Raw genomic sequence first — 6229 nt, 5'->3', positions numbered from 1 at the left:
TCGGAAATAGAACGCTGAATTTGTCAATGGAATCCGGAGATGCGTAACCTTTTCACAGATGATATTCCCATAGGATACATCCATTCACATGGTACAAGTATTTCCAGGCTAAAGGGTTGAATGAGAGTGCAATAAGAGGGAAATTAAAGTCAAAATCGAGTTTATTGTCATATGAACATATATATGTATGCACAGGTGCAATGAAAAACTTACATGCAGCTGCATCACATAAGCAGCATTCACAAGAAACGTATAAATTATACAAGCAGATTCAAGAGCAGCAATCATTTGCTTCTTGAACGAACCTGCACAACCCTAATTTCTACCTCAGTAGAGTAACACCTTGGCCACTAAGACCACTTTGTTCTACAATGCACTTTGTGTACGTTCATGCACAACTTTGTACAATTTATGTTGGTAATTTATGTTTTCTCTTGTCAATGCTGCTTATGTGGTGCAATACAGAATTAATGGCTGTAGTTCATTAAAAGTTTGAGGAGAATTGCTATGTCCCCAAAGATTAGCAAATATCTGCAGATGTACTATGGACAGCTTTCTAATTGGTTGCATCACTATCTGGGATGGAGAAGATAGAAGAAAGGATGGGAAAAATCTGTAGAAGCTTGTAAACTCACCTAGCTCCATCACGGGCACTAGCCTCTCCACCATCAAGAACATTTAGAAAAGGTGATGCCTCAAAAAATTGGCATCCATCATTAAGGACTCACATCAACCAGGACCTGCTCTCTTCTCATTGCTACCATCAAGGAGGAGCCTGAGACGCACACTCAATGTTTTAGGAACAGCTTCTTCCCCTCCACCATCAGATCACCTATGGACATTGAACACACATACACAACCCTATTTATTTCATTCTTTTAATATACGTTTCTTATTATAATTTATAGTATCATTTTATATTGCACTGCCACAAAATAATACATTTCATGGTACATGTCAGTGATACTAAACCTGATTCTGGTATTTCTTATTGTAATTTATGTTATACTTTATGTATGTCCTGCTGTCACAAATCAACACATTTCAAGACATATGTCAGTGGTAACAAATCCGATTCTACTGCCATCAGGAAAAAGGTGCAGGAGCCACAGGGGCCACAGTATCAGGATCAGGAACAGTTATCACCCCTCAGCCATCAAGCTCTTGAACCAGTGGGGACAACTTCACTCAACTTCACTTGCCCTGTCACTGAACTGTTCTCAGAACGTATGGACTCACTTTCAAAGACCCTACATTCATCTCATGTTCTCAATATTTATTGCTTATTTATTGATTATTATTTTGTTTGCTTTTTCTTTAGTATTTGCACAGTTCGTTGTCTTTTGCACATGGGGTGTTTGCCAGTTCTGTTCGGTGGAGTCTTTCATTAATTCTATTAAGGAATCTCATGTTTATATGTACACGCTGACATATATGTACTTGGACAACAAATCGACGTTGACTTTGTTTCGGATTCTATTTGGTTTTCACTGCATTGGCTACAAGGCAGTGGAGATGTTCTGGGTGGAAATGGAAACAGAAACTTCCTTTTCTCTACCAGCTTCACTGACAATCAGGTCTGTAAACTCCTCACACAAGGAGAGTTTAATAGAGCTGTTAGGGAGAGTTTAAACTAATTTGGCAGGGGGATGGGAACCGGAATGATAGAGCGGAGGAAGGGGAAAACAGAAATAAATCTAAGATAGTGAGCAGTAAAGATGTCAGGAAAGACAGGCAGGTGATGGGGCAAATTTGTAGCCATTGGGATGAGTTGCAGTGCAATAAAGTTGCAGTGAAAACAAAGCAAAAAGTATCAAATACTGGTCTTAAGGGGTTGTACTTAAATGCACACAGCATAAGGAATAAGGTGGATGATCTTGTTGTACAGCTACAGATTGGCAGGTATGATATTGTGGCCATCACTGAGACCTGGCTAAAGGATGCATGTCTCTGGGAGCTGAACGTCCAAGGATACACGGTGTATCGGAAGGATAGGCAGGTAGGCAGAGGGGGAGGCGTGGCTTTATTGGTAAGAAATGATATTAAATCATTAGAAAGAGGTGATATAGGATCGGAAGGTGCAGAATCTTTATGGGTTGAGCTAAGAAATAGCAGGGGTAAAAGGACCCTGATGGCAGTTATTTATAGGCCTGCAAACAGCTGCAGGGATGTGGACTACAAATTACAACTGGAAATAGAAAAGGCTTGTCAGAAGGGCAGTGTTATGATAATTGTGGGGGATTTTAACATGCGAGTAGATTGGGAAAATCAGGTCAGCACTGGATCTCAAGAGAGAGAATTTATAGAATGTCTGCAAGATGGCTTTTTAGAACAGCTTGTTGTTGAGCCCACTAGGGGATCGGCTGTACTGGATTGGGTATTGTGTAATGAACCAGAGGTGATAGGAGAGATTGAGGTGAAGGAACCCTTAGGAGGCAGTGATCATAACATGATTGAGTTCACTGTGAAATTAGAAAAAGAGAAACCGAAATCTGATGTGTCAGTATTTCAGTGGAGTAAAGGAAATTACAGTGGCATGAGAGAGGAACTGGCCAAAGTTGACTGGAAAGAGACACTGGCAGGAAAGACAGCAGAGCAGCAGTGGCTAGAGTTTATGCGAGAAATGAGGAATGTGCAAGACAGGTATACTCCAAAAAAGAAGAAATTTTCGAGTGGAAAAAGGATGCAACTGTGGTTGACAAGGGAAGTCAAAGCCAAAGTTAAAGCAAAAGAGAGGGCATACAAGGAAGCAAAAATTAGTGGGAAGAGAGAGGACTGGGAAGTTTTTAAACCTTACAAAAGGAAACCAAGAAGGTCATTAAGAGAGAAAAGATTAACTATGAAAGGAAGCTAGCAAATAATATCGAAGAGGATACTAAAAGCTTTTTCAAGTATATAAAGAGTAAAAGACAGGTGAGAGTAGATATAGGACTGATAGAAATGATGCTGGAGAAATTGTAATGGGAGATGAGGAGATGGCAGAGGAACTGAACAAGTATTTTGCATCAGTCTTCACTGAGGAAGACAGCAGTATACCGGACTCTCAAGGGTGGCAGGGAAGAGAAGTGTGCGCAGTCACAATTACGATAGAGAAAGTACTCAGGAAGCTGAATAGGCTAAAGGTAGATAAATCTCCTGGACCAGATGAAATGCACCCTCGTGTTCTGAAGGAAGTAGTTGTGGAGATTGCGGTGGCATTAGCGATGATCTTTCAAAAGTCGATAGATTCTGGCATGGTTCCGGAGGACTGGAAGATTGCAAATATCACTTTGCTATTTAAGAAGGGGGCAAGGAAGCAAAAAGGAAATTATAAACCTGTTAGCTTGACATCTGTGGTTGGGAAGTTGTTGGAGTCGATTGTCAAGGATGAGGTTACAGAGTACCTGGAGGCATATGACAAGATAGGCAGAGCTCAGCATGGATTCCTTAAAGAAAAATCCTGCCTGACAAACCTATTACAATTTTTGGAGGAAATTACCAGTAGGCTAGACAAGGGAGATGTAGTAGATGTTGTATATTTGGATTTTCAGAAGGCCTTTGACAAGGTGCCACACATGCGGCTACTTAACAAGATAAGAGCCCATGGAATTACAGGAAAGTTACATATGTGGATAGAGCGTTGGCTGATTGGCAGGAAACAGAGAGTGGGAATAAAGGGATCCTATTCTGGTTGGCTGCCGGTTACCAGTGGTGTTCCACAGGGATCAGTGTTGGGGCCGCTTCTTTTTACATTGTACATCAACGATTTAGATTATGGAATAGATGGCTTTGTGGCTAAGTTTGCTGACGATACGAAGATAGGTGGAGGGGCCGGTAGTGCTGAGGAAATGGAGAGTCTGCAGGGAGACTTGGATAGATTGGAAGAATGGGCAGAGAAGTGGCAAATGAAATACAATGTTGGAAAGTGTATGGTTATGCACTTTGGCAGAAAAAATAAACGGGCAGACTATTATTTAAATGGGGAAAGAATTCAAAGTTCTGAGATGCAACAGGACTTGGGAGTCCTCGTACAGGATACCCTTAAAGTTAACCTCCAGGTTGAGTCAGTAGTGAAGAAGGTGAATGCAATGTTGGCATTCATTTCTAGAGGAATAGAGTATAGGAGCAGGGATGTGATGTTGAGGCTCTGTAAGGCGCTGGTGAGACCTCACTTGGAGTACTGTGGGCAGTTTTGGTCTCCTTATTTAAGAGAGGATGTGCTGACGTTGGAGAGGGTACAGAGAAGATTCACTAGAATGATTCCGGGAATGAGAGGGTTAACATATGAGGAACGTTTGTCCGCTCTTGGACTGTATTCCTTGGAGTTTAGAAGAATGAGGGGAGAACTCATAGAAACATTTCGAATGTTAAAAGGCATGGACAGAGTGGATGTGGCAAAGTTGTTTCCCATGATGGGGGAGTCTAGTACAAGAGGACATGACTTAAGGATTGAAGGGCGCCCATTCAGAACAGAAATGCGAAGAAATTTTTTTAGTCAGAGGGTGGTGAATCTATGGAATTTGTTGCCATGGGCAGCAGTGGAGGCCAAGTCATGGGTGTATTTAAGGCAGAGATTAATAGGTATCTGAATAGCCAGGGCATCAAAGGTTATGGTGAGAAGGCAGGGGAGTGGGACTAAATAGGAGAAAATGGATCAGCTCATGATAAAAATGGCAGAGCAGACTCAATGGGCCGAATGGCCTACTTCTTCTCCTTTGTCTTATAGTCTTATGGTCTAAAATGCTGGAGGAACTCAGCAAGTCAGGCAGCATCCATGGAGGGTTGACGTTTTGGGCCGAGAATGTTCATGCCCGTCTGTAGATGCTGCCTGATCTGCTGAGTTCCTCCAGCATGTTGTATGTGTTGCTCTGGATTTCCAGCGTCTGCAGAATCTCTTGGGTTTAAGATAAAGAGATGAGCTTTACTTGTCACATTGAGAAACACACTGAGCAACAGCCCGCAAATGGTAGCTACTTTCCCTTCTCCCTTCTCTCTTTTTCCATCCTCCATTCTGATTCCCCTCTCACACCTTCTCTGCTCCTCAACAGTCCATCATCTCCCTTTCGTGCCCCTCCTTCTTCCCTTTCTCCCGTGTTTCACTGTGCTCACCTATCATGCCTCTTCTGCCACCCATCCACTTTCATCCTCACCTGTCACCTCCCCACTTCTTACTTCAACCCCCCTCTCCCACCCACCTGGCTTCACCTATCACCTTCTAGCTTGCACTCCTCCCCCTCCCCCACCTCCTTATCCTGCTTTCATCCCCCTTCCTTTCCAGTCCTGAAGAAGGATTTAAGCCCAAAATGTTTAGTCATTTCCATAAATAGTGCTTGACCTGCTAAATTCCTTCAGCATTTTTTTGTGTGTCACTCTGGATTTCCAGCATGTACAGAATCTCTTGTGACTGTAATTACAAATACCTGGGGATACGAATTGACAATAAACTGGACTGGTCAAAGAACACTGAGGCTGTCTACAAGAAGGGTCAGAGCCGTCTCTATTTCCTGAGGAGACTGAGGTCCTTTAACATCTGCCGGACGATGCTGAGGATGTTCTACGAGTCTGTGGTGGCCAGTGCTATCATGTTTACTGTTGTGTGCTGGGGCAGCAGGCTGAGGGTAGCAGACACCAACAGAATCAACAAACTCATTTGTAAGGCCAGTGATGTGGTGGGGATGGAACTGGACTCTCTGACGGTGGTGTCTGAAAAGAGGATGCTGTCCAAGTTGCATGCCATCTTGGTCAATGTCTCCCATCCACTACATAATGTACTGGTTGGGCACAGGAGTACATTCAGCCAGAGACTCATTCCACCGAGATGTAGCACAGAGCGTCATAGGAAGTCATTCCTGCCTGTGGCCATCAAACTTTACAACTGCTCCCTTGGAGGGTCAGACATCCTGAGCCAGTAGGCTGGTCCTGGATTTATTTCATAATTTCCTGGCATAATTTACATGTTACTATTTAACTATTTATGGTTCTATTACTATTTATTATTTATGGTGCAACTGTAACAAAATCCAATTTCCCCCGGGATCAATAACGTATGACTATGACTATGACTATGGCTATGACTAAATCCTCTATGCTTGGTGATGGTGAAGGGGCAGGGGACGGGGGGTGTGGTTTAAGGAGTTATGGGTGAGCTAAAGTCATCTTTGAATCCCAGCACAAATCCCGAACTAGTTAAGGACATTACAAACACTACATTGGAAGTGAAGTAATCACATCAAGGTTGTTTTGTGTTAAA

Source organism: Mobula birostris, chromosome 7 (genome assembly GCF_030028105.1).
Source record: "Mobula birostris isolate sMobBir1 chromosome 7, sMobBir1.hap1, whole genome shotgun sequence".
Taxonomy (NCBI): domain Eukaryota; kingdom Metazoa; phylum Chordata; class Chondrichthyes; order Myliobatiformes; family Myliobatidae; genus Mobula; species Mobula birostris.
This window is presented reverse-complemented; position numbering follows the sequence as displayed.